This window comes from Loxodonta africana, chromosome 11, assembly GCF_030014295.1.
Source record: "Loxodonta africana isolate mLoxAfr1 chromosome 11, mLoxAfr1.hap2, whole genome shotgun sequence".
NCBI lineage: Eukaryota > Metazoa > Chordata > Mammalia > Proboscidea > Elephantidae > Loxodonta > Loxodonta africana.
The window spans coordinates 103,051,589-103,078,953 of NC_087352.1; positions in this window are offsets into that span (position 1 = coordinate 103,051,589).

Below are 27,365 nucleotides of genomic sequence, written 5' to 3' on the forward strand. Positions count from 1 at the left end.
TTCTGCGAAAACCTCTTAGGCAGGCAGAGCCTTTGGCCTTTGCTTACTGTTTCCTCTCCCTGTCTGTGATAGCTCCTTCTCCTTTCTCTGTTTAATTAGGATTTGAAAGTTACAGATCTCAGTTCTCACTTTCCTTTCAATTTCTCCCAAACACACCAAAGAACACGAACACGCTGTGACCAATCTGTCCACCGGTGAGCATTGCCCCTCAGGCAAGATATCAGGGGCTAATTAATTGTCCAGCAGGGAGTACAGTCTTCCCTCTCTGGTTATTACTCCCTTCCTTTCTCTGTTTCTGCAAACATATTTTCTGTTGGAAAACCCACACCCAGTGAGCCCCCTTCCGGGCTGGGTGTTGCCTTCCTTGGAGTGCCAGCCCATCCTACTCCTGAAATGAAGGAAAGTCAATTTGTACTTCCCTTGAATGCCAGCCGAGGTATAGGCAGTCCCTATGGAGCAGGGAAGGAATGACAGGAGCCTCAGTCAGCAGTCCTCAGTGCAGACCAGAAGGAGGGCAGACAAACCCAAACTGACCCCCAGGGAGATCTGTCCCCTTGGTTATATAGGTCTGAGCAATGGGGTTCATGGGGAAGCAGGTAGAGTGTTGAATATGGGAGCAGGCTCCATTACAGGCTTGCAGCTGACAGTGTCTGAGTGGGGAAGGTGCTGGCATGCTCTGAATGGACCTGTGGGGAGGTCAGCCATGTTGATTTTAGAGCAGAAGATTGTGGTCCTGTCTTTTTGCACAGGCAAGGGGTGTGGTTGTTAGGGAAGCAGGCTCTTTTGTGTAGGTCACTTCCCCAGTTCACAGCAGCTGGCAGCCCATGTGCCTGGGGAGAGGGGCAGAGGCTGTGGGAGAAGTGTTCCTTACCGTATGTGACTCATTGTTGATAATTTGATTCTTGCCTGTCTGCAGTTCCCTGCTACTGTCCTTTGTTCCCCAATTCAGAGTCCCTTAAGGTTGAGCACCATTTTCTTGCTGTACTTCTTGTTGTGTTTGTGGGGGAGGGTTGGAACAGTGGTCTCTTTATAATACCATCTTCTCAGAATCTCATTCTTGTTCTTTTTAACTATTGTGTAGCTGTTCCATCATATGGGTGAATCAGAACTTATTTTACCTACCTCTTAGTGTACATTTAGAGTGTTGTTTTTTGTTATTATTAATGAGGCTGCAGTGATCATCATTATGTAGACATACTGGCATGCTTTTGTGAGTATATCTATATGGTAAATTCCTAGCTGAGAAATTTCTGAGTTAAAGACAATGTATATTTAAAATCTTGGTAAATTTTGCCATATTCATCTCCCAAAAGTATATTTCAATTTACATTTCTAGCCATATTATCTAGCAGTGCCTGTTTTTTTACACTTGCTAGCACTTGGTATCATCAAGCTATTTTAGTTTATGTGAATGAATAGACAGTGTTATTTTACTTAAATTGGATATTTGATTTTGAATGAGGTTGAACATTTTTTTCAAATATATTAGCCCTTTCTGTTTCTGTAAACTGCCTGTTTGACCTTTTACACAGTATGTTAATGAATTGATTACCTTTTTCTTATTTTGTAATAAGAGAAAAGCCATGTTTTTTGATCCCAGTTATACTTCGGTGGTTTCGGGAAAATGTCTTAATCCCCATTCAACTCTGTTTCTTCATCTGTGGAATGGCAGTGGGCCGAGAAGCTCCACGAGGGTATGTGAGGGCAATGCTCACACACCTTGGGTGCCTCCTTCCATCTCAAAAGCAGCAATGGCTGTACTTCCAGCTCTTCTCATGCTCAGAATCTCTCTGTCTTCTGCTTCTGCCATCAGAGGAGAAGATTTCTGTTTTTAAGGGATCAGGCGATTAGATCAGCTCCACCTGCCTTATCTCTCTCTGCTAAGGTCTACTGGGCCATGTAAGGTAACACAATCATGGGAGCGAAGTCTCACCTCATTCACAAGTTCTGGGAATGAGGGGCTGAAATCCTGGGATGGGGACATGCTTTTTAGAAGTCAGACTACCATAGCAGTGGAAGTTTCTCCCTTTTTTTAAACTCAGACTTGAGCAGCACTCTGCTAAACAGAACAGATAAAGTAGAGCTACTCTGGCTGGAGAAGGATAAGGAAGCTTGGGCTCCGCCATTCTAGCCTCTGTCTTTGCCATTTAAGCAGCCCTCAAGGCATGCCCCAAATCTGGGACCATCATTTCAGAAAGTACAGGCTTTGGGCATGGAAGGTTACTTCTGAAACTCATGTGCTACTGGAGAGGGTAAGACATCACGCCAGTACTGTCCTCCTTAAACTGTTCATGAGGATGACTTTTGCTGAAGTGGGATCCTGAGCAAATGAGCCACAGAACTAATACATTTTGAAAAAAATAGGAGGAAAAAGAAGCAGACCCCAGAGTAGATGAGGGGCTGCACGCAAACTAGAAGGGGCCTGTATAGAGAAGTGCACCGCCTTGGTGGTGAAAATTGTTAATGCGCTCAGCTGCTAACCAAAAGGTTGGAGGCTCGAGTCCACCAAGAGGCACCTCAGAGGAAAGTCCTAGCAATCTACTGCCAAAAATCGACCACTGAAAACCCTGTGGAGCACAGTTCTACTGACACACATGGGATCACTGTGAGTTGGAATCGACTCAACTGGTTTTTGCTGGTGTAGAAAAATGAAGGAAAGAAGGAAGTGGATATAGGGGCAAGGACTGGAAGGATGCTGCACAAGTCAAGGTTCAGAGTTGTCGAAGACAGAATCAGGACAGAAAGAAAGCAAACAGCACTTTAAAAAGAGCACTAAGTGGCTCTCACTCTCCAGGAGGGCCATGACCAAGCCTGGAGGTTACAGAGCTAGAAATCACAGGATAAACAGCCAGAAACAGTGACTAGCTGCACCAAATATAATAATATAAAAAATGTAATTATTTTACGTCAGTATAGCTGGGATTCCATGCCACCATCATCCCCGTCGTCCCACCATATAGTGTCTGTGACTCTCAGACCTGGATGCCCTAAACACTATGCCCTCACCATTAGGCTGGCGAGAAGATCAGATCCCCTACGGTGGCTGCTACCTTTTGTTCCTCACGTCCTTATCTAACTTTTCTCCTTCTGCACTCTTTCTCTGCTTGGCAGAACCCAGGTCAAAATGCCAGCAGCAGGGGGTCTGGGAAGGTAGTGGTTAGCATTCCAGCCTCTTCGAGACCCAAAGGCAAACTAGTGGAGGCTGGAGTGGATGATAAGTGAGCCAATTTCAGTGTTTGCCATTGATGCCCAGGGCACACTTCCCTGACTTCACACATGACTCAATCTAAAAATTGTTGCTAGGACTTTCTAGGCCAGTGCCTTTAAATCATTTAAAAAAATTGTGATCCATAGTAAGAAATACATCTAGCATCATGACCCAATACACACACATACGTACTCAAAACTCTACATAAACAAAACTGAAACAAAAGAGTCTTGAAGTAATTCTTAGTACGTACTGTCGTCATTGTTAGCTGCTGTAGAGTTGGCCCCCAACTCATAGTGACCACATGCACAACTGCATGAACACTGCCCAGTCCTGTGCCATCCCCATGATTATTTGCTGGTCAAACAGTTGTGATCCATGGAGTTTTCCTTGGCTTATTTGTCTTCCTAATCCAATTTACAGAAACCCTGGTAGCGTTGTAGTTAAGAGCTACGGCTGCTAACCAAAAGGTCAGCAGTTCGAATCCACCAGGCATACCTTGGAAACTCTATGGGGGACAGTTCTACTCTGTACTATAGGGTCGCTATGAGTTGGAATCAACTCGACAGCAACGGGTTAGTCCATTTTAGACTGGAAGCTCCATTGAAACCTGTTGAGCATCACAGCAACACATGAGCCTCCACTGACAGACCGCCGTGGCTGTACACTTGACATGCACTGGCTGTCGAAATTAAACCTGGGTCTTCTGCATGGAAGGCAAGAATTCTACCGCCAAACCACCCCTGCCCTCTTAGTGTGTGCAGCGTATTCCAATGTAAAAAAAACCTGTTGCCACTGAGTCAATTCTGACTCACAGTGACCTTATACGACAGAGCACAACTGCCCCATAGAGTTTCCAAGGAGAGGCTGGTGGATTCAAACTGCTGACCTTTTGGCTAGCAGCCAAGCTCTTAACCGCTGGGCCATCAGGGCTCTGTACTCCAATTTAGTCGATGGTATTTCATTAAAAAAAAAAAAAAAAAAACTGATCATGACCCACTAAATTGATTTCTGAATGGTTGTAAGTTGAAAAGTGCTATTCTAGGACTTGTGTAGACATGACATGAGGGTGTCAGCCCATCAGCCGGTCTCTCCCTGGGTGGAGATGTCTTCAAAATTCCGCCAGCATCTGACCTCTAAGCATTCCTGGGTACACTTTACTTCCTGGCTCCATGGCAGTGACCATCTAGCAGTGATTCAGACCCCCAAACTCCTCTGCTGGTCTAATTCTGTTCTGCCTCATGATGACTCAGTGCTTGGCAGGCCCACCATCTTGATCAAGCCGCTGATATCTGAATACATTTTAGAGAGCATCATCAACTCTTCCAGCTCTTGCTTTTGAAGAGTTTGTTTAAGCACACACCTGGCTTCTTCCCATCCCTTTCTTCTCTTCTATCTGGAGGAGGAGAGAATTATGGCTCAGCGCACCATCCTCTCTCCAGAGTGGTGGGCTGGGAGTGCGTTCTCTGGCTCAACCCTGTGCAGAGGCTGCCCTGACCCAGGTGCTGTGCCTGTATGGGTAGGTGTGTCTGGCCCTGGGGTTCCCTTTGCTGGCCCACCTGGCCACTAATGTGCTATGGCCTCCCACTAGTTTTTATCAGTTGTGGGATAGCTCCCACCTGCCATTTCTAATTTTAACTCTCAATTTAATCAGGAGACAAGGGGGCTTATTTCTCAGAGCTCCTGCAGAGATTACTCTGCCCTCAATTTATGGGTAGGAAAAGGAAGTCAGCTATTTATTGAAACTTCAAGGCTAGAATCCAGGCTTTCTGACTCCCAGCACCAGCACTGTTTCTAGAGCATTTTGCTATAGCCCTGGGGCTTCATGAATATTAGGCAGTAGCAATACCCTTGACCCATTCCCCAGAGACAATTGTCACCACTCACATGACAGCCAGCTTAGAAGCCACTTTTACTTTGAGTATCTAGCTGAGATTAAGCCTGTGGCAGACATTTAAATGGAAAATGATGCTAAAAACCCAATTCTGCGTCCTGGTCATCAAAAGACCTGTAGCCATTCTAACGCTATTCTGAGGTGGTAACTTCTTGTCAGACTGCAAGCCCCATGAGGGCAGGGACATCATTGTCCACAGTCTGTAGCACAATGCCTGGCTTGTGGCATGCCCTCAGTAAATACTCATAGAGTTAAATTGAATCAAACCATCCCATGATGCTTTTAGACTGTCAGGATACTCACTCTATAATCACTTCTAAGAAGGTACTGAGCGTTTTATATTACTATTTTCAATCTTAATATCATTCTGTGATTATCCTCCTTTTATGGATGTGAAACTGAGGATTAGTAAAATTAGCTGATGCACACAATATCACACAGCCAGTAAGTGGCCAAGTTATGATTCAGATCCAGTGCTGTCTAACACCAGAACCTGAAGGCTTTTCTTTATAACCTTCTAACACTGCTGCCACACACATCAAATTAGTGATGAGATAAACCAACAAGAAAAGGCCTAGCTCTCATATTTTGCCTTCTGTTTTGTTTTATGAATCAAGCAAGAGTAGTTTCAACTTTGGAGCTCAAATTGTAGTAGTTTCCCAGACTCCAAAAAATAGTGGGCATAGCCATTTGAATGTATAACCTTTTACAGCCGTACTGAGCAGCCAGAAATCTTCCTAATGTATTTCGCAATATGTAGCATCTTTCTCAATATTGGACTGTTAATGCTCAATGATACTTTGATGTTTGACTTTTGTAAAAAGGAATATTTCCCAAGTTCAAATTGAACGGACGTTTTGGTAAAGAAAAAAATGTTAGGCATTCTTTTGGGTTCTTCTGGGAGTTATGTTGAGAAAACCTCACCTAGCTTTTTTGTGATCCCTTTATATTTAGTGACACACATACACTCTCAACAAGATTGCCCTTGGCAAACTGATTGCAAAAAAAGCTTGATACTGCTTCTCTGTTGGGTGGTCTGAGTGTTTAAAATCGAGTTTATGCAGCAGTTGGGTAATTGCTTGTTGCAGAAAGTGCCAAGGACAGTCTCAGACAGAAGCCTTTCCCTCTCAGATTGTTACTCAATTGCATGTCAAGGAATCAAAGGTTGTTTTCTCTTCAGTTGCCATGGAGCCTTACCCCCTACTCCTCCCTCAGTCAACCACCCCTATCTTTTTCCACGCAGGGCAAGAGTGCAGGAGATTTTTGGGGCACAAGAGACACTTTATTATGGTACGAAGACTGAAGACAGAAACTAGATGCTTGTAGCCAAATTAAAGGACCAGTTGCTTCTGCTTTATCCAGGCTCACATAAACAACTAGCAGTTCTCAAACTGTAGGGTGCATGGAATCACTGGTAAAGCTGTTACATTGTAGATTTCTGAGCTCTAGTCCAAGAGGGGCACTGGCTCTAATTTAGCTGGCCCATACTCCAAAAAATTTATTTTCCAATAAGTAGGTACAAACAGGAAATTAATCTGTCTTGCTAACTGTCAGGCACAGCCAGGTCTACTGCTGTGGGGAGGCGGGGGAGGAGACTTCCTGAGTTTTGGGTTTCTTGAACCAGGTACCTTATGACTCTGTTTTAATGAAGAAAAAAAAAAAAAAGCTAAAACAAACAAACAAACAAACCTTAAAATCTCCAGTGCAGCTATGAGTTGGTAAATTATTCTGCATGCATATAATGGCATATAATGGGATAATATGGGAACAAGGAAAAAGTAGATTGATGATGATTATAATGATGTGGGCAGGTAATGGGAAGCTAATAGCAGAAACAGACATGATTATCTTTTATTAAAAGTTAATATTTTGTTTAACTTCATCTAATCTATTATTTTTTAGTTTTTACCATAAGCCAGCATCAAGATCCTCATATATTTTGCATTTTGTATTGATACCGGCATCTGCAACAAATACAAATACAGATAATATTCTTATACATAAGAATATTATGGGCAAGTGTTATGGAATGAATTGTGTTTCTCCCAAAATATGTGTTGGAATCCTAACCCCTATACCCATGAGTGTAATGTAATTATCTTACATAACACAATCTAATGTTATGTTAATGAGGCTATACCAGTACAGTGTGTATCCTAAACCTAATCACTTCTGAGTTATAAAAAGAGCAGAACAGACTAGACATAGAGACAAACATGAACGGGGAATACTGATGTCATGTGAGGAATGCCAAGGAAGCAAGGAACATCCAGGGCTACCTACATGGAAGAAATCGACATGGCCAAGACTCTGATTTGGCCTTCTAGTCTCCAGAACTGTGAGAAAATAAATTTATGTTCTTTAAAGCCACTTACTTATGGTATTTCTATTACAGGAGCACTAAGAATCTAAAACAAAATTTGGTTCAGAGAAGTGGGGGTGCTACTCTAACAAATACTGAAAATGTGGAAGTGGTTCTACACTTTGGTAATGGGTAGAAGCTGAAGAAATTTGGATGTGCTTCACAGTAAGAGCCTAGGTTGCCTTGAAGAGACTATCGGTAGAATTATGGACATTAAGGGCAATTCTAATGAAGGACATCTTTTTTCACCAACATAAACAGTGACTCTATGCGTGAATCTTGCCAGATGGAATACACAGGAATCAAATTGACTGCATCTGTGGAAAGAGACCATAGAAAAGCTCAGTATCATCAGTCATAACAAGGCCGGGGCCAACCGTGGAACAGACCATCAACTGCTCATACGCAAGTTCAAGTTGAAACTGCAATTGCTCATATGCAAGTTCAAGTTGAAACTGAAGTAAATTAGAACAAGTTCACAAGAGTCAAAATATGACCTTGAGTATATCCCACTTGAATTTAGAGATCATCTCAAGAATAGATTTGATGAGTCGAACACTAATGATGGAAGACCTAAAGAGTTGGGAAATGACGTCAACGACATCATACGTGAAGAAAACAAGAGGTCATTAAAAAGATGGGAAAGAAAAAACGATCAAAATGGATGTCAGAAGAGACCCTGAAACTTGCTCTTGAACATCAAGTAGCTAAAACAAAAGGAAGAAATGATGAAGTAAAAGAGCCGAACAGAAGATATCAAAGGGAGGCTCGAGAAAACAAAGCAAAGTATTATAATGACATGTGCAAAGAGCTGGAGATAGAAAACCAAAAGGGAAGAACACTCTTGGCGTTTTTCAAGCTGAAAGAACTGAAGAAAAAATTCAAGCCTCGAGTTGCAATAGTGATGGATTCTATGGGAAAAATACTGAATGATGCAGGGAGCATCAAAAGAAGATGGACTCAGTATACCACAAAGAATTGGTCCATGTTCAACTTTTTCAGGAGGTAGCATATGATCAGGAACCGATGGTACTGAAGAAAGAAGTCCAAGCTACACTGAAGGCATTGGTGAAAAACAAGGCTCCAGGAATTGATGGATGTTTCAACAAATGGATACAGTACAGTGCTCACTTGTCTATGCCAAGGAATTTGGAAGACAGCTACCTGGCCAACTGACTGGAAGAGATCCACATTTATGCCTACTCCCAAGAAAGGTGATCCAACAGAATGTGAAAGTTATCAAACAATATCATTAATATGACACACAAGCAAAATTTTGCTGAAGATCATTCAAAAGCGGCTGCAGCAGTACGTTAACAGGGAACTTCCAGCAATTCAAGCTGGATTCAGAAGAGGACATGGAACCAGGGACATCATTGCTGATGTCCAGATGGATCCTGGCTGAAAGCAGAGAATACCAGAAAGATGTTTACCTGTGCTTTGTTGACTATGCAAAGGCATTTGACTGTGTGAATCATAATGAATTATGGATAACATTTTAAAGAATGGAAATTTCAGAACACTTAAGTGTGCTCATGAGGAACCTGTACATAGATCAAGAGGTGATCGTTGGAACAGAACAAGGGGATACTGAGTGGTTTAAATCAGGAAAGTTGTGTGTCAGGGTTGTATCCTTTCACCATACTTATTCAATCTGTTTGCAGAGAAAATAATCTGAGAAGCTGGACTTTATGAAGAAAAATGGGGGATCAAGATTGGAGGAAGACTCATTAACAACCTGCGTTATACAGATGAGACAACGTTGCTTGCTGAAAGTGAGGAGGACTTGAAGCACTTACTGATGAAGATCAAAGACCACAGCCTTCAGCATGGATTGCACCTCAACATAAAGAAAAAAAAATCCTCAAAACTGGACCAATAAGGAACATCATGATAAACAAAGAGAAGATCATTTTACTTGGATCCACAATCAACTCCCATGGAAGCAGCAGACAAGAAATCAAAAGATACATTGATTTGGCTGAAGGCTAAGGTGCACCTGACCCAGTCCATGGTGTTTTCAATCTCCTCATATGCATGCGAAAGCTGGATGATGAATAAGGAAGATCAAAGAAGAACTGATGCCTTTGAATTGTGTTGGCGAAGAAAATTGAATACACTATGGACCACCAAAAGAATGAACAAATCTGTCTTGGAAGAAGTACAACCAGAATGCTTCTCGGAATCAAGGATGTCAAGACTACATCTCACATATTTGGACATATTATCAGGAGGGATCAGTCCCCGGAGAAGGACATCACGCTTGGTAAAGTAAAGGGTCGTGGAAGAAGAGGAAGACTGTCAAGGGGATGGATTGATCCAGCGGCTGCAACAACGGGCTCAAGCATTATGATTGCAAGTGTGGTGCAGGACTGGGCAGCATTTCCTTCTGTTGTACATAGGGTCGCTATGAGTTGGAACTGACTCGACGGCACCTAACAACAATGAAGGACTAGAAGGAAATGAGGAATCCTGTAGAGAAAGCATCTATGCCATTAGCAGAATGTCCCTAGAAATGTGAACATTAAATATTCTTCTGGGGAGGCTTTAAAAGAAATAATGAACATGTTAGTGGAGACTGGAGAAAGGGTGATTTTTTAAATAAGGTGGCAAAGAACTTGTCTGAATTATCCTCAAATGTTTTGTAGAAGGTGGAACTTCTAAATGATGAACCTGAATATTTGGCTGAAGAGATTTCTAAGCAAAATCTTGAAGACACAACCTGGTTTCTCCTTGCCACTTAGAGTAAAATTCAGGAGGAAAGAGATAGACTTAAAAATGAACTTACAGTTTAAATTCTGAAACCGGAACCTAAGGATTTGGAATATTTTGTTGTATAAATCAGTAAAGCATATTCTGGAACTTGCACCAATATCCTGGCTACCTGTGGGACAAAGAACTTGGCTCAGCCCTTTGGCTTTGGTTTCTGAAAATAACCTGAGCAATCAAGATGCCTTTGTTATTCAAAATAGCCAACCAGGCAAGTAGGGGCTATGTGGGCTCCACACCTGGTGAACTAACTCAGTAAGGAAGGAGGGCCCAATGCAGTCATGCATATTCATTGATTGGATCAATCATAACTATGCATTAAGGCCCAAGTCATGCCCATCCATAGAGGTCCCAATGACTAGGGGACCTGGGTCCTTGGAGTGCTCTTTTTGGGGCCTCTTGGATCAGTGAGAACATCCATACATGGGAGAAGAAACAGCATGTCCCTGGGGACAATGGAGGCCCTGAGCCAGGAACTCTCCTAGACCTTGCCTGATGCATCTCTACACCTGTATCCTTTCTGGTTATAATAAATGGGTAACTGTAAGTATAGGTAACAGTCTTCAGGAATTTTGTGAACTGTTATAGAGAATTAATAAGCCCACAGGTGCAATGAGCCTGCAGGGGCTGGCAATACAGTGTCAATTTGTGTAGACCCCGCTCTGGGTGGCTGGATGTCTTAGCTATCTAGTGCTGCTATAACAGAAATACCACAAATGGATGTCTTTAACAAAAAGAAATTTATTCCCTCACAGTCTAGGAAGCTAGAAGTCTGAATTTAGGGTGCGAATTCCAGGGGAAGGCTTTCTTTCTCTGTCAGCTCTGGGGGAAGGTCCTTGTCAACAATCTTCCCCGGTCTAGGAGCTTCTCAGTGCAGGGGCCCTGGGTCCAAAGGATGCACACTGTTCTGGCTCTTCATTCGTGGTGGTAGGAGGTCCCTCTGTCTCTCTGCTTGCTTCTCTATTTTGTATCTCAAGAGAGATTGACTCAAGATACAACCTAATCTTGTAGACTGAGTCCTGACTCATTAACATAACTGCCTCTAATCCAGCAGCATTAACATCATAAAGGCAGGATTTACAACACATAGGAAAATCGTATCAGATGACAAAACGGTAGACAATCACATGATACTGAGAATCATGGCCTAGCCAAACTGATACACATTTTTGGGGAACACAATTCAATCCATAATACTGGGTGTTAGAGAAAGGGTACATGGGCAGTTGATAAAGAAGGATAGAGTTCTTCTATCTTATGACCTGGTCCCAGGGGACTAAAGAGAGAGAAAAAAGACGGAGAGAGAGAGAAACCAGCTGGCCTGGATCCACTTCCAGCTGGGAATTGGATTTATATTGATCCTTCTGGGAAGTTTGTGATAGATGTGGGGTTTACCCACCTCACCCTTTGTTAGCGTCACACTACCTAATCTCTTACTGAAGAGATTAGGCCTGTGACTGATGGATTTAATCAACCACCTCAGAAGAAATCCTGTCAGCTTAGGTTGAAAGGACAGAGACAGGAAAAAATGAAGGAAAACAGTCTGCCGCTTAGAATTTAACAGGCCGGAAATGGGTCGACGGAATGACTTTATTGTGATCATCTGTTGTCCTCAAAGAAAAGGAAGGCATAATTATGGGAGCAGTTTGGAGACCAACAGGAGAGTTGGAAGGAGCACAGGGCGGCAGGAACGCCTTGGTTTCAAAGAGTCCAGTTGCCACTGCTTTGATTCTGGAGGGTGGAGCTGCCATTCAGCTGGGCCAGGAGAATGGAGCCACTGCCCAAATGTGAGGGGCTGGCACTGCCATGTCAGTGGGCCAAGAGAACTGAGCCTATTGGGGCCAAGCTGCTGGGGTCACTACTCAGGTGGACCAGGAGAATGGGGCCACCCAACACTGAGGCAGGGGGGTTACTGTCTGAATGGGACTAGAAGGCAGGGTGGTTGCCCAGGGCCGAGGCACCTCTACCCAGAATCTAGAGAGGATGGCCAATGCCCAGAGTCTGGAAGGTGGAGCCATTGCACAGATGTGCCTGGAGAGTAGAGGATTATTTTCAAGTCTTGAGAGCTAATGAAATTTGCTCCACTGGGTTTTGGACTTATACCTGTGACCCCTTCTTTCCCTCCAATTTTTCCCATTTGGAATGGGAATGTCTATCTTGTGCCTGTTTCACCAGTGTACTTTTTTTTTCCCACCATTGTACTTTGGAAGCAGATAACTTGTATTATAGAATTTTGCCCCAGGATGGAACACATCCTAAGTCACGCCCATACTTGATATAGGTGAATCAGAAGATGAGATTTTGGACTTAGAGTTGATGCTAAATGGGTTAAGACTTTTGCCTATGATGTGATAGGGTGAATGTGTTTTGCATACAGGAAGGACATGAATTTTGGGGAGGCCAAAGGGTGGAATGTTACGGATTGACTTGTATGCCTCCAAAATATGTATTGGAATCCTAAAACCTACACCTGTGGGTGTAACATAATGTAATTGCCTTCTTAATGCAATCTAATGCTATATTAATGAGGCCATTCAGTCTAGGGTGTGTCCTAACATAATCATTCCTGAATTATAAAAAAAGCAGATTAGACAGAGAGGCAAGCACAAACAGGGAAAGCCAATGCTGTGTGAGGATTGCCAAGGAACCAAGGAACACCCAGGACTACCTACACAGAAGGAATCGACACGACCAAGACCCTGATTTAGACTTTTAGTCTCCAGAACTGTAAGAAAATAAATTTGTGTTAGTTAAAACCACCCGCTTGTGGTATTTCTGTTACAGCAGCACTAGGAAACTAAGACACCAAGTGGTGAGCAAAGTGACAAAAGAAATCAAGTAGCAGCGTAGAAGAATTGCACAATATTTGGCCAGAAGATTTGTGCTTGAGTTTCAACCTTAGCACTAAGGTCAGGGGCATTGGGCAAATAACCTCTCTCAGTGCCAGTACTTGAATCTTTAAAATGAGAATAATAATAATAACAATTAGCAATAATAATAATAACAACAACTACTTCAAGAGTTTTAGTTATGAGCAAAAATAATGGTACTTTATAAACTAAAATGATATCCAAATATAAATTAGTATCTTAGGCCAATATGCAAAGGGAAATAGTGAAATGTCAAAGTTGAGAAAACCTTCCCCTGGCCATTTTTTAAAAAATTTTTTATCACCTATGAGTTTGGAAACCCCTCTTTGGTCTGTTTAATAGCAGGTTCTTATAATCAAGCCTGTCTGTGGCTTCTGTGTGTGAGACAGCATTTCGCAATAGAGAAGGTAAAATAGCCTTAGGATGGCCAAGTACACCCCAGTCCTGGCATGTGTTGTCAGCGAAGTTGTGTGTCCACCAGCTTGATGTTTAATAAGCCTATCTTTCTTTTTGTGGATTCCCTGGGTGATACACACGGTTAATGCATCTGGCTGCTACCTGAAAGAATGGAGGTTTGAGTGTATCCAGAGGTACCTCAGAAGAAAGGCCTGATGATCTACTTCTAAATATCAGCCATTGAAAACCCTATACAGCACAGTTCTATTCTGACCCACATGGTGTCACCACGAGTTGGAGTCCACTCAACGGCAACTGGTACTGGTACATTTGTTTATAGAGGGTGATATAAAAACCCATCGGTGTGGGAGGACATATTTCCATGGCTGTCCACCCACTTACTTCTTCCTTTCCCCAAGCCCTCTGCACAGGTTGCACACGGAATTCTGGCAGTAGATCTCAGGAGCCACGGTCACCTGGGCCATAGCAGGAGGCTGTTGTCTGACCTGCTGGCCTGTACTTGGCCAGGCCTGGTAGGAGACTCTGCATGGCCACTTTTGAAGTGGCCCAGTCAAGCCATTCTTGATGCCTGTGTAGGTCCTGTTTTGGTGGAAAGATTCTGACAGTCTGAAGAAGCTCCCTCCCATAGGAAGGAAGGAGCTAGTGCCCTCCTGGAAGTGAAATGGGACAATTAGCCAGATTCTTCCAGTAAAGCCGAGAAGTCCTACTTAACTTCATGGTCATTTTCACACTGTTTATCGAAGATTCTCCAGTCCAGTGTAAAGTTCCCAAATACGGTATTTAGAGAGTTTGGCTCGGATGTGGCCAAGTGCCTGAGATATGTAAATATTTACTAAACAAGCAAACACGCTTGGAGATGCCTTTCTGTCTCAGCACAGTGCAATGGCCAGTGGCACAAATTCTCTGCAGGAGGCCATTTCATGGATTATTCCCAGAAGACGTTAAGAAGACATATCAACTTCCAGATCTTTTAAATCCACAAAGAACAGGGAGGACAGTTTGTATTTTTGAGAGAAGGTGACATTTTCACATGAGGAGTGGCAGGAGTGGCCTCTTCCTGTGCTAACTGTGTTTCCTGAAAGAAGAGTGGGACAGAGGAGAGGCTAAAGTGTTAGCCTTGCTCAGATTTGGGTCTGCTTCTATCTGACTTTGGGTAAATAGCTCAAACCCTCTGTTTTTTTTTCTGAGTTAGTTTATTTATAAATGAGGGATAACCCTTAAAACTCATTGCTGTCAAGTCGATTCTGACTCATAGCAACCCTGTAAGACAGAGTAGAACTGCCCCATAGGGTTTCCAAGGAGTGGCTGGTGAATTCGAGCTCTTAACCACTGCACCACCAGAGCTCCAAATGAGGGATGGCAATTCACATTTCATGAGTTGTGAGGATTAGGCAAGGTAATGTATGTAAAACATCTGGCCAACATGATGTACTTAATAAATATAAGTTCTTTTTTTCTTGAATTATTAAGTTTTTATATTAAACCTCAAGATAATACCAAATCTCACATTCCTTCCCCAGGATGTTCTTCCTCAGTCCTAGTGAATACATGTAGCGGAGTTGGATCCATATGTTCTTCATCTGTGTATATGAAAACCATCAAAATGTTATTCCAGAACATTCGTTTGATGTTTGAAAATTCTAAAGAAGGATGGGAGTGTCTGGCACATGCCTGGGATATCCTACCCAGTCATATTTGAAGGAGCATCAGTAAGTGTGTTTTTGTCTCCAGCCCACTTCAACCATCGTGGCCTGGAGAATCACTGGCCTGTATGGTAACAAAGGCTGACATGTGGTTGCACTTTTTGCTATAAAATGCTTTCGCTAATATTTTCCCATTGAATCATCAAAACAACCCGGTGTGAATGAAAGTGTGTATGTGTGTGTGTTTTCGTGTGTGCATATGCGTGGGTGTTGGTGTGTGTACGTGATTATTATATCATTATCCACCTTCACGGATATGAAAATCAAGTCTCAGAGGAAATCAAGTAACTTGTTCAAAGGCAAAAAAAACTGGTAATTGGCAAACCTGAGTTTCAGATGGCATTTTCTGACTCCAAATCTTGAGCCTGCTACTATCACACAGGGCTGAGAAATTAGAGGTGCTAAATGTGAGCTGCCTCTCCCTTTGGCTTTTTTTGCTTGGTTTTCTATGAGACCATCAGGAGAGGTTTATGGATTTAGGCAGTAAGTAAACAAAGTCGCTGGTGACTGGACTCAGTGTAAATTTTGCAGACTGAGTGATTAAAATAAATCTGGCAAGCATGACAGAATTTAGGACTAAAGGTGTTGTTCCGTTCATGCATACATTCATTAGTTCGTTCAGCAATTTTTACTGAGGTCCTGTTACATGCCAGGCACTGTGCAAGGAGCTGGAGACCTAGTGCCAAACAGAATGGATGTAGTCCTTGCCTTCGGGGCTGTAGGGCCAATCTTTCACCCAGTCCTCCAAATTCAGAAGGAAGACACAGGCCTAAAGAAGGGAAATTACTTTTCTCCAGGTCAGGTGGCTGGTTAGTTAGAGACAGATTCAAAGCCTTCCAGCTCCCCCTAAGCTTCGTCCACCTTCCAGCATGATTGCTCAGTTAAGAAGAGAGAAGACAGGCTGACACAATTCCTTCCACAGTAAGGAGCCCTGGTGGTGCCGTGGCTGAAAGCTCCGCTGCTAACCAAAGGTCCGCTCTTCGGATCTACCAGCCACTCCCTGGGAGCCACGTGCAGCAGTTCCACTCCGTCCAACAGGGCTGCTGTGAGCTGGAATCAAGTCAGTAGTGACGGGTTTGGTTTGGTTTCTAAGTAAGGAGCAGAAGAGGAACAAACACTGCTTTTCTTGAATAGTTGTTCCAAAGCCCTGGATTTTTCTTCCTACTTTCGTGACATGGTTGAGGTGTCCATTTGATGGATTCTTGGAGGAGAGGAGTCCTGGGTGGTGCAAAATGGTTAACACAATTGGCTGCTAACGGAAAGGTTAGAGGTTCAACTACTCATAGGTGACTTGGAAGAAAGGTCTGGAGATCTACTTCCAAAAAACCAGGAGTTGAAAACCCTGTGGAGTACAGTTCTACTCTGACACACAGGGAATCGTCATGAGTTGGACTTGACTCGATGGCAGCCAGTTTGTTGGAGGAGAACCAGGAGTTTCTTGGTGGAGGACCAGCTTGGAGCAATGTCTGAGCTGCAGCAAACTACCAAGTCTGCCCTCCATTTTAAAATGGATTTGAGAACAGTGTCTCAGGGAACACTTCCTTCTCCCTGCTACTTGAGAAGGTCCAGCCTGCTGGCCCCCTCTCTCCCATCTCTGAGTAGGACTGCCATTTTCTAGGGGAGGAAGACCAGCCACAGGAAGAGCTTAGACTCTTAGGTGGTGGTGCATAAACCCAGGAAACAGAGGGTAACACCTTCTCCCCCTCCACCAAAAAAAAACCACAAGCAAAAAAAAAAAAAAAAAAACAAAACACAGCTGGGAGACTGGTCCTAAAACCCCAGGCCCTGTTCTGCCTAAATAAAGACATCTGGTCACTTTGTTGTAGGAGGACAAAGAGTCTTTTTTTCCCAGGCCAGGATTTTATGTCTTTAATCTTTTCCAGAAGAAAAGAGTTCTCATTACGTCTGCATCTTATCACATGGCTGTATATCATAAAGATGCCATTATCACCTCTTCCTTCTGATTAACTGGCCCTGAGTGATTCCAGCCAAAGTTATTAGCCATGCTCTAAAAACAATGGCACTAGTATCACCAGCCATCCATAGAGGTCAGATTCATCGGCACCGCTGAGTAATCCACGAGAATCCTCACAAGCGCTTCACAATAAACAATGACGAGATCAGTTCTTTGTCCAAACCATGGTCGAGAGAGCCTTTCTGTGGAGCTATGCTTTGGCACCTGCAACTGGAGTCCAAAAGCCTCCAGCAAACTTGGGTGCAATATATGGGTTCACTTGCTGGCTTTGTTTTCCAAGTCAAAATAGCAGAAATGTAGCACCTGGTGTATTAGGGGCCAAGGAGCAGACAGATGTTATTCATTCATTGTAAGCACTCTTTGAAAAGCAGTTTGAAAACAAAGCTTGGCATTGTCTCCAAATTTTAGATGTGAAAATCGAAAGAGAAGAATAGCATGTCAAGGATTGTCATGACCGGAATAATGGTAATGATGCCAGTAAGGTGATGACGATGTCAGGAACTGCCATTTTCTGGTAAGCGCTATGAAAATGAAGGTGAGGGTACTTGGGACCACAGACTAGACTCAAACCTGGCTCTCCAGCTGACTTACCTGGCCCAGCATAGCCCCAGAGATTCTGACTTATCGCTTTAGGCTAGGTTGAGGACTGGGCGGTGGTACGGTTTCTTTTTAAACTCTGTGGAGACTTTAATGTGCAGCCAGGTGGATCTGGGAGGAATGTACGAGTGACTTTTAAACTACCTGAAGAATGTGTGAGGTGAGAAGAGAGGGAATAGGAACAGCAGGTGGGGGACCTAGAGGGGGAGACGCAAAAGCCTTTTTGGGGGCGCTGGCGCATACCAAGTAGGACAGGAGTACCGTGTGTAAGTTAGGGGGCAGTGAGGGCCGGGCTGGGGGGCAGTGAGGGCCACCTGGGGGGCAGCAAGGGCCAGGCTGTGAAGGGTTTGCACTTTATCCTAGAACAGCCGCTCTGGTGGCTTTTGGCAGAGTGACAACATCAGACTTGCCTCAAAGGGTCATTTTGGCTGTAACATGGAGCAGCAGGACTGAGGCCAGAGGTCAGTGAGAGGCCACTCTCTAGCCCAGATGTGAGGCGATGGTGCCTGATAAGAGGGACTATATGTGGAGGCAGAATTGATGGGGCTCGGGGGCTAACTGGATGTGAAGGTAAGAGAAGAATCAGAGGATTTCTGGGCTTTCCTGCTCCCTTCAGGCTCCCTGAGACCCTACCCTACCAGGCTGTGTCCACCTCCTCTCAAGCCCAGCAACCCCAGGCTTGCCCTTCTTCCTGCCTGTGGTTCCTCACCCAGCTCCCATCGCCGGCTGCTCTGTGCCCATCAGTTCCTGCCTCTGTTTCCCAAGGGGCAGCCAGAATCTCCCCAGTGAGCGAGCCCACCCTACAATATTGATGGCCGGGGTACTCCGTGCAGTCCTTCTCCAGGGAACACACGTCTTCATGGGGAGAACCTTGGTCTTCCTGCTCATTCCAAGTGTGACCCAGCAGACAGGGAGGGACAGATCCTAGCCTTCAAGATGCTCTCCCACCACGGGCCCAAAGTTCCTGTCTTTCATTTGTTCTAACATCACTACATGGGAAGCTTGGCTTGAAGTAATGTCTGTAAAAGCACACTTCCAAGGAAAGGCTTGTAGTTAGCAGGTTGTATAAATGCCTTGCTAAAACCAACTGATTATAGGACACCAGACTCTGATGACACCGCTACAGTAATACTGGTGCTCAGCCCGAGAACCTCCATCTTTGTAGGAGGTGATTTCTAACGGTCGGCTGTGGAATCTCAGGTCACCGAGCTTGCACAGTCAGGATTAGCACTGAGAAGAGATCACAACCTGTTGTTCTTGCAAAATCTCTTTGGTTTAGGAGAGTCTAAGGAGATACTTATCAAGGAGCTGAATCACCTGTATGCAAGGTAAATGATGGTAGTGGAGAGGCAGTCAGGGGAGGCTGCCAAGTGACAAGGAAGAAACAGGCCCTGCCTTAGGTAGGCTACAGCCACCCCATAATAACACAACTTCCATTCTCTTTCTCCAGTCGCAGGGGATGCTGGCAGCATGCTGTTAGTGGCTCTGAATCACGGAGTATTCTGTCATGCAATTGCCCCGACCCCACTTGGTGGGTGCTGCACAAGGAAAGCCACTGGTCCCTCTGCAGAGACATGCTAACAACATGGGCCCAGGCAGAATCCGCTGTCTTTCTCTTTGGCCCACAGATCTGGCAGAGACTAGAAATACTAGTTTAGCTTTGCAAAATTTGTTCATTTAGCCGTGAGCAAATTGGATTTCAGGTGATTTAAGTTCTTTTTCTGTGTTGTTTGAATGCATGTGTTATCCTTATAATCAGATGAGAGAAAAAGCTATGTTTTAAGGAAAAAGCTGGGAAGGCATCCCCAAAGAGATGAACACACAATCTTGTTCATATTAAAGGGCCTAGGTGGCTGGGCCTAACAGGAATTGAAAGCACAAGTGTCAAGCCCTGGGGACGCTTGGTGTCAGGAGAGGCCATACTTGCAGATAGCCTGGAGAACTCAGCCTGAGTTTTGGTGGGAGTGAAAGTAAAATGTGGATAGAAACATTTATAAATTTCTAAAGGAACTTGTCCAAACGGACCAGGGAGGGCTGGTCCTGAGTGGGTGGGAAGGAGCCTGAAGCCATGTGGGCTCAGGTGGCATGTGGAAGCGAGCCACTTTGAGGCTGGCCTCACTGAGTGTCCACTGTCTAGCTGTCCTGCTGCCTTGCCCAGGTGGGACATGGTTAGTACAACAAGCTTTAGAAGAGGCATCTGGGTGACTAAGAGGGATGGTAAAACCCTTTGCCCCAAAGCTTTTGTGTGAATTCACCTGTTCTCTTCTGAGTTGGCACTGATGCCTGGGGCAAGGCCTGGAGACACCTGAAGCTAAGGGCCGCAGCTGGACCACTGTGGCTGCCATGGTCTACTTTGTGGCCAGGTCCACTTCCCTGCTGGGGGCTTGGGCAGGGGCAGGCATGCGGCGGTCTGCTCAGTCACCCTGCCCTTAGAGCTGGACCTGTTTCTTTTTACCCACAGGTGTTTACCCTGACACCTCCTCCCGCAGGGTGAGTTTCTCCGCTGCTTTTCTGTGCAATGGGCCCACTGCATCCATTTGTCCTCACTGTGGCACAGAGATACGTGGGTGGGTGGCTGCTGCTCCACAGTACCACAAACAGCACTACAACAGAATTTCTGTGAGCAAGCAGCTAGAGTCCCTCAGACAAGCAAGCTGGGGAGTGGTCATGTGTCTGGGCTTCAGAGTCGGACTCCTGGGCCATGTTCCTGTCCTACCTCTTGCTAGTCTGCAGCCTTAGGCAAGTCACTTAAAGAACTGAGGGGTAGAGTGATAATCTGAATGACAGACTTGTATCATGTAGTTGTTAGGAGGATGAAACGAGCTAATGCTAAGGGCTTAACGTGCCCTGAGACTCATGATGTTTGTGCAACGGATGGCAGGTGTAGGCTCGCCTGGTAGCACTGGTGTCCTGCCACCTGCTGGGGCTCCTCCTCCTGTCTCTGTCCTTGATGAAGGGGGCTCAGAAGTCTAACGGTTCAAAAGTACATAAAGTGGATGTCACATCAACTAGGCTATTACAAACTTTGGACAATGCTTAGTGTTGATAAGCCATACTGTATGCATACATAACATTTGAGAAAAGAATGGGGCTGAGTTCACTTACTGAGCCTGTATTAAAAAAAGCAAACTTTTAATTGAAAATTGGTGTCTTTTAACCATTGCATTTGCTGGGAGAAACAGTGGGAAACCACTTTTCAGAGAAAATGTGTCTCCTTGGAACAAATATCCCAGAACGCTGAAGATTAAAAGTGATAACTTTCAGCTCTTGCCTGCTTTCAGCCAATGCTTCTTTTTATTTCCTCCTTTTATTGAAAACGGAGAGTGTCCCCTGGTTGGTTGTGGAAGCACTGAGCTTGGGGAGGAAAGTACATGTGTAGCTGGTTCTGGTTGCCCTCCAGGTGACAGTGCCCACCTGCAGGGTCCTGGACGCTGCGAGGAAGTGGGGCCTGGCTGGGCTGTAGGCCGGTGAGAGGGTGACGAGGGAGGTTCGGTGAGTGCAGCTCTTTCTCAGAGAATGTTCCACCTCCTGGGCCTGCCACCAAGGCTCCTTTGGGCGGTAAATTAAGTTAGCTGCTCATGAAGATGAAAGTAGGAGGAGGGAAATAGCCTGGAGCTGTGGTTTGAAATAAGAGCTGCTCTTCAAGGGTTAGTTGTATTTTCAAAAACCACATCAGATGGAAACCCCAAAACCACAGAAACTCTGAACTGGAATATGTTGCAATAATGTGAACCAATGGTGACCTAACAGATGGGGCACCTGGAAGGGGCTTGGTCTCACCTAGCTTCCACTTTTAGCCCTGGTAGCAAAGGACTCAGTCTGTCTCCTGTGCTCATGAAGCCCCCAAACTTAGAAGTTTCTCACATGAACCTCTTTGGAAGGTAGAGTATTGCAAACATGGGGTCTTAAACTTAACCAGGCCTACAACTGGGTGCAATCCCTAATACCTTCAAGACAGCATAAGAGTCTTTAGTAGCACTCGTGGAGTTTTAAGTAGTTTTATGTTATTTGATTTTGTCTCAGAATTTATCAGAAGGATAAATAGTTTTAGATGGACAGGCCATCTCTATCATCAGATGGTTTGTCAAGGGGTTGCCTTATCCCCTGGGGATGGTGGATCCCTGCTGCTCTCTGGAGTCTGAAAGGCCGAGATGAGGGGCCCCGACACAGATGACATGGCAGGCTCTGATCAGTGTGATGCTTATCAGCGGACCTCTAGGTGGCTTTACAGTTCCGCATGTCCTCACATGCAGGGCAGTGGCCCCAGGGGCTGTTTCCCCCTGTCCTAGAGGAGGGTGATGAAGTACCTTACTTGTAGTTCAGTCTGTGGGTTGCTTGCAACCTCCCAGGCCTGTTCACCTGGAGGAAAGTGAAACGCCACAACCAAGGGCGCTGTACAGAGGGAGGGGGCACCGCTGAGTAGTCACAGCCTCTGGTTGCTCTCCGGGAGGAGAAACCGGTCGGGTGGAGGGGGAGATGGAAAGCAGCCAGAGGGGCTCGGCCCATTTATATCTGAGGGGAAAGTGTGAGATCCCCATGGGCGGGTGGGCGCGGGAGAGGAAGGAGAGGGCGCAGCCAGGACTGCGGGAGGGGAGCGATTACTTTGGCATCTGGGGAAGCAGAGGGATCAGGGCGGTTTCCACCGGGCAGGGGCGGGGGGGGGGGCACTGAGAAAGAGATGGGGTGGAGAGTTTTAAGAAGTTTTACTATGTTATGAATGGATCCCCCTTTGGCACCCTCCAACAGATGGCCGTAAAGATTTACATTTTCAGATGGGGACTCTGAATAGACACCACCGGGGGGCCCTGGCTTTGAGGAGCCGTGGCTTGACTTCTACAGTTGGCCCTTCCACATGACCTGCGCAATGTGGGACGCCAGCATACGTGAACGTTTTCTGAAGACCACGTTCCTATGAGGGCTACTCACCTGGTTGCCCACTGCCGACACTTGAACCTTTACTACAACGGTCAGCTGTGGTCACTTGGGCCATGTGATACCTAAAACAGGATTTTAGTAGGACCATTTAGCCCAGGCCTGCTCCTGCTCTCATCTGACTGAAGGGAAGTGGGATTGTATAGCTCTTCCTCTGAAAACTCCCTGTGTGATGTCCCCCAGTGACCCCTTCCCCCTACACCTGTTTCTCAGACACAAAATGTGCGCCTGCCTTCCTCTCTGCTACCAGTCCTCCTCCATTATCTGCGTCAGGTGCCCCACTTCTTTCAGGTCTATGCCCAAATATCAGCCCTTCAGAGACCACAGCTCTATTTTTCCTGCTACAACTGCGGCACCCACCCTCTCTCTGCCTCACTCCTCACATAGATGTTATAAAAAAAAAAAAAAAAGATGTTATACCCCTGGATTATTGTTGATCCTCCCCTCACCCCCACCCCCAAGAGGGCAGCTTCCTGATGGGGGCTGTCTTTGTCCACTGCTCTAGCTCTAGCGCCTGGAACACTACCTGGCACACCAAACCAAAAAAGAAAAACAAAAAAACAAACCGCTTTGCCATCTTGTTGTTTCCTACTCATAGCTAACCTATAGGACAGAGTAGAACTGCCGCATAGGGCTTCCAAGAAGCGGCTGGTAGATTGAAGTGCCGACCTATTCGTTAGCAGCTGAGTTTTAAACACTGCGCCACCAGGGCTCCTCCTGACACAGTGCAGGAATCAATATTTGCCAAATGAGCTAATGAAACTGCTATGCTGCACCGTGAGCCGAGGCCCCTACAGCCAATGACATTTTTGATACTGATTTTATGACCAATGTTTTTCATAGATTCTAATTCTGTTTTTACTTGATTCTCCTGCGTTTTTTGGTATGTAATCACACCACGTACATATATTCATGATTTTGCCTTATTTTCCCTCTTTCTTTCCCCTTATACATTTTTCAGATAATTTTAAGTTAGAGGGGTGATGGTGTGGTGTCTCTTTTCCACGATTTCAAGCAAGCTAATGTCGGCTTCTGGCTCAAGGTAGATATTTCATCATGTCAAGGAAATGGCCATCTGTTCCTATTTTATTTAGGACTTTTTAGTTAAAGTCAAGAATGGAGGGTTGCTTCTCTTAAACGCCTCTTTAGCATTTATTGGGTGTTGTGTTTTCTTGTTGACTCCTTAAGGTAGCAAGTCATGTTAACTGGCTTCCTATAGTTGGACCATCCTGTATCTCTACATTCTGAACCCCAAACGTGTCCTAAGACAGTGTGGCAGACCTTGGCAGCAGCCGTACCCACCACTGCCTCGCCCGGCTCCCTGGGAACAGGGCCTGGCTACAGTGTGTGTGAGGGGATGCCCTGGGATCCGTGTGGGATGGCTTATTGTTTCTGCATTAAACAGATGAAGAATGTGATTCAATTAGAGGCAACATAATATAAACCAAGATGGATTTATATTTAGCAAGGCAGAGACACGTGGGAAAGAATGAAACTTCCTTCATTTCAGAGTTGGAAAATTGGCTTTGAAGCGACAGAGCTCTGCTTTCTAGATGCTGTCTTCACCTCCCCCAGGCTCCCACCCAGATGTTCCCTCTAGACACTTAAGCTGCTTGGGAAAGCAAGCGTCAGGGTCCTGGGCAAGCAAAGCTCTGAAATTTCCCCCTCGGAGCTGTTCTGCAAGGACAGAAGACACTCTATGCTCATTTCTTCCATTCTAAATGGGCGATGGCATCTCAAAATCACCCAATACGACCTGTAAGAATAGATTTAAAAAATGGTGAAGATGTTAACACATTGACTTTACATCTCCAAGCCAAACCCTAAAGAGAACGTTATAGAAAAACAAGATTCTCTTTGTTACAGTTGTGTATGGGTTGCTTTTTGGCTAGAAAAGGAGAGGGATGAGGCTGCCTTGGATTTCCCTTAGTTGAGAAGACTGAATGGATTTGGAAACAGCAATAATAAGAGTAAGGACCATTGTCAGGCTTGGTGCTAAGCTTTACATCCTTGCATCTAGGTCCCCCCGCCCCCGCCCACAGCTGCCTGTTGGTGAGGTGGGCATGCTATATTGCCCTGTTTAAGATCGCAGGCCCCTCACAGCCAGGTCGAAGTCTCCATCTGTGCCCTTAACCAAAAGAGGAGCGGGAAGACTTGTTTCGTTCTCTCCCAGACCCGTTTCTTTGGGATTGTTTATACTCTCTTCTGTTTCTCTTGGGCCTGCCCTTTTTGAAGAGGATGGTCTGTTCGGTACTCTGAGGGTAAGAGTTAGGAGTGAAAGCCTGGCACAGATTTGTGGGGTGACTTTATTTTGTAAGAGGCAGCAGCGAGGAAGCAAAGGAATGTTCAGGTCCTGGTTCCTTGGGTGTAGAAACGAAGAGTTGTTAACGCTTCCAGAGTAATAATCAGCTGCTGTTGAGTTGACTTCAACTCACGGTGACCCCAAGTGTATCAGAGTAGAACTGTGCTCCACAGGGCTGATTTCGGAAGTAAATTCCAAGGTACAACCTAGCGCTTAATGGTTTGCACCACTCCGGGGCTCCTCCAGAGTGACAGGGAAGTGTTACAGTGGTGATGTGTATTTCTCCTGTGAACAGGAGCTGAGAACAGGCTGGGAGAGAGGGGCCAACCTATGAAGTGGCCCTGAGACAGCCTTCAGGATGAGGTAAATGTAAGGAGCCGCCCTCGGGTGAAAGGAGAGCTTTCGAGGAGCAGAAGCAGTAAGGCTTTCTGAAAAATAATTTGGACTTGAGACTCTCTATTTCTCTGATCTCTCTTTCTAAAAGAGTGTGATGTTTCTGAAAACAAGAAATTTATTAAAATATGTATTGTTTTTCCTAGTAATTAGGCTTTTCCAAAAACACAAGTATCTTAACTTTGTTCTGTCTCTCCCCTCCCTCCCTCCAGGAAGCTCATGCCTTGGGGCTCAGTGGCTTTAATTAGGGACCCTCGTTCACATGGGGCAGGGCAGGCCTGTGAGATCCAGGCTTTGTCACAGGGGGTCTTCTGAGATCCTGGTGTTTCTGAGGATTAGGAAAACCGAATAACTTCCTTTAAAAAATGGGTTCTAAGTAGTGTTTTCTTCTCGGACCTCTAGAAAAATTCAGTGATACTGTGTGAAGGAAAATGAATTTATAAAGTTCTTCCTAGCTTTCCTTTATTTTTATACTCCAGAATCAGTGGAAAAAAAAGACCTTTTCAAGATGACAGACCCTGTGGCAGTTCAGACATGCTCTTGCCTGTGCAGAGAAAGCATATAAAGAGAGATTAAATTATACAATTAAAACAGTGACCACAAAGAGCCTGTTTATTTTGGCCTGAGGAAGGTCAGCTTGGCTGGCTCCTTCTGTTCTGCTGAGGTTCTCTGCCTCCACAGACACACATGAGGCCCCTGACGACTCAGTTCCTGGAAATGTTGGGGGGATCGATGTTTGCAAATGGGTATACGAGACACCCTAGCTGGGACTACAGACCATTCTTCAGAGCTCTTTAGACACTTTTTTTTTTTTGTCAGCATCTATTCGCTCCTGGCAGTTCGAATCTACCAGCTGATCTCTGGAAAACCTATGATGCAGTTCTACTCTGTCCTATAGGGTCGCTATGAGTTGGAATCGACTCCATGGCAACGTGTTTGGTTTTGGTTTCATTCACTACAGACAGTTAAATATGAGAAATCCCGGAAATTGTTATTTTCAGTCTACACAAGAGCTGACCACTGGTTTGACTGACTGAACTTGATTGGGTGTTTTTCACATTATGAAGTTAAACCCGAAGAATCACAGAGCATGTAACTAGTTACAGGTAAAAAAAATTTCTGGAAGACATTTTTTGCTGTTTCCACACCACTAGATAACTGTTTCTACCAACTTTTCATGAAATCTCTTGGCTGTCTTGCTGCTGTATGGGCCTGGCCCAAAGAAAGGCATCACTTAAAGAGCTGTGGTCTCTCCGTGGTGCTAGGATGCCACTTAGGACACAGAGTTTTAATGATGGTTCATTATATTTCAAATGACATCAGGTTTCTTTGGCCTGAGGTAGGATTTGGGGAACATAATTTCAATATGCTGGGAGTGATTTAATTGAAATGCAGGCACAGGGGAGGCACTGAGCCCGCCGCTGCCTATAAACCGAGTGCAGTGTGTGAGAACATTTCTGTGGGAGGTAGACCCTTTTGCTTGCAGTTATTTAATAAAGTGCACCTTTTTGGGGGTGTTGTTCAATATCATATAAGTCCTTAGAATGGAAGCCATGACCTTTAAAGGCTAGGGTATATAGGTCATGCTTTTTTTTTTCTGTGGGAGAGAGTCCCTGGGTAATACACATGGTTAACATGCTTGGCTACTAACTGAAGGCTAGAGGTTCAAGTCCACCCAGAGGTGCCTTGGAAGAAAGGTCTGGAGATCTATTTCTGAACAACCAGCCATTAAAAACCCTGAAGAGCCCAGTTCTATTCCGACACACGTGGGGTTGCCGTCAGCTGGAGCTGACTCTACAGTAACTGGCTTTTTGGTTGTGCCGGATGAGGGGCTTCGAGCGAGCGCTCCTCGGGACACAGGCCACACCTGCTGCTGGCCTGGAAGGAGGTTCTCGCGAGTGAGGGGACGTGTTGCAGCCGCACTCAGGCCGTGTGGTCAGTAG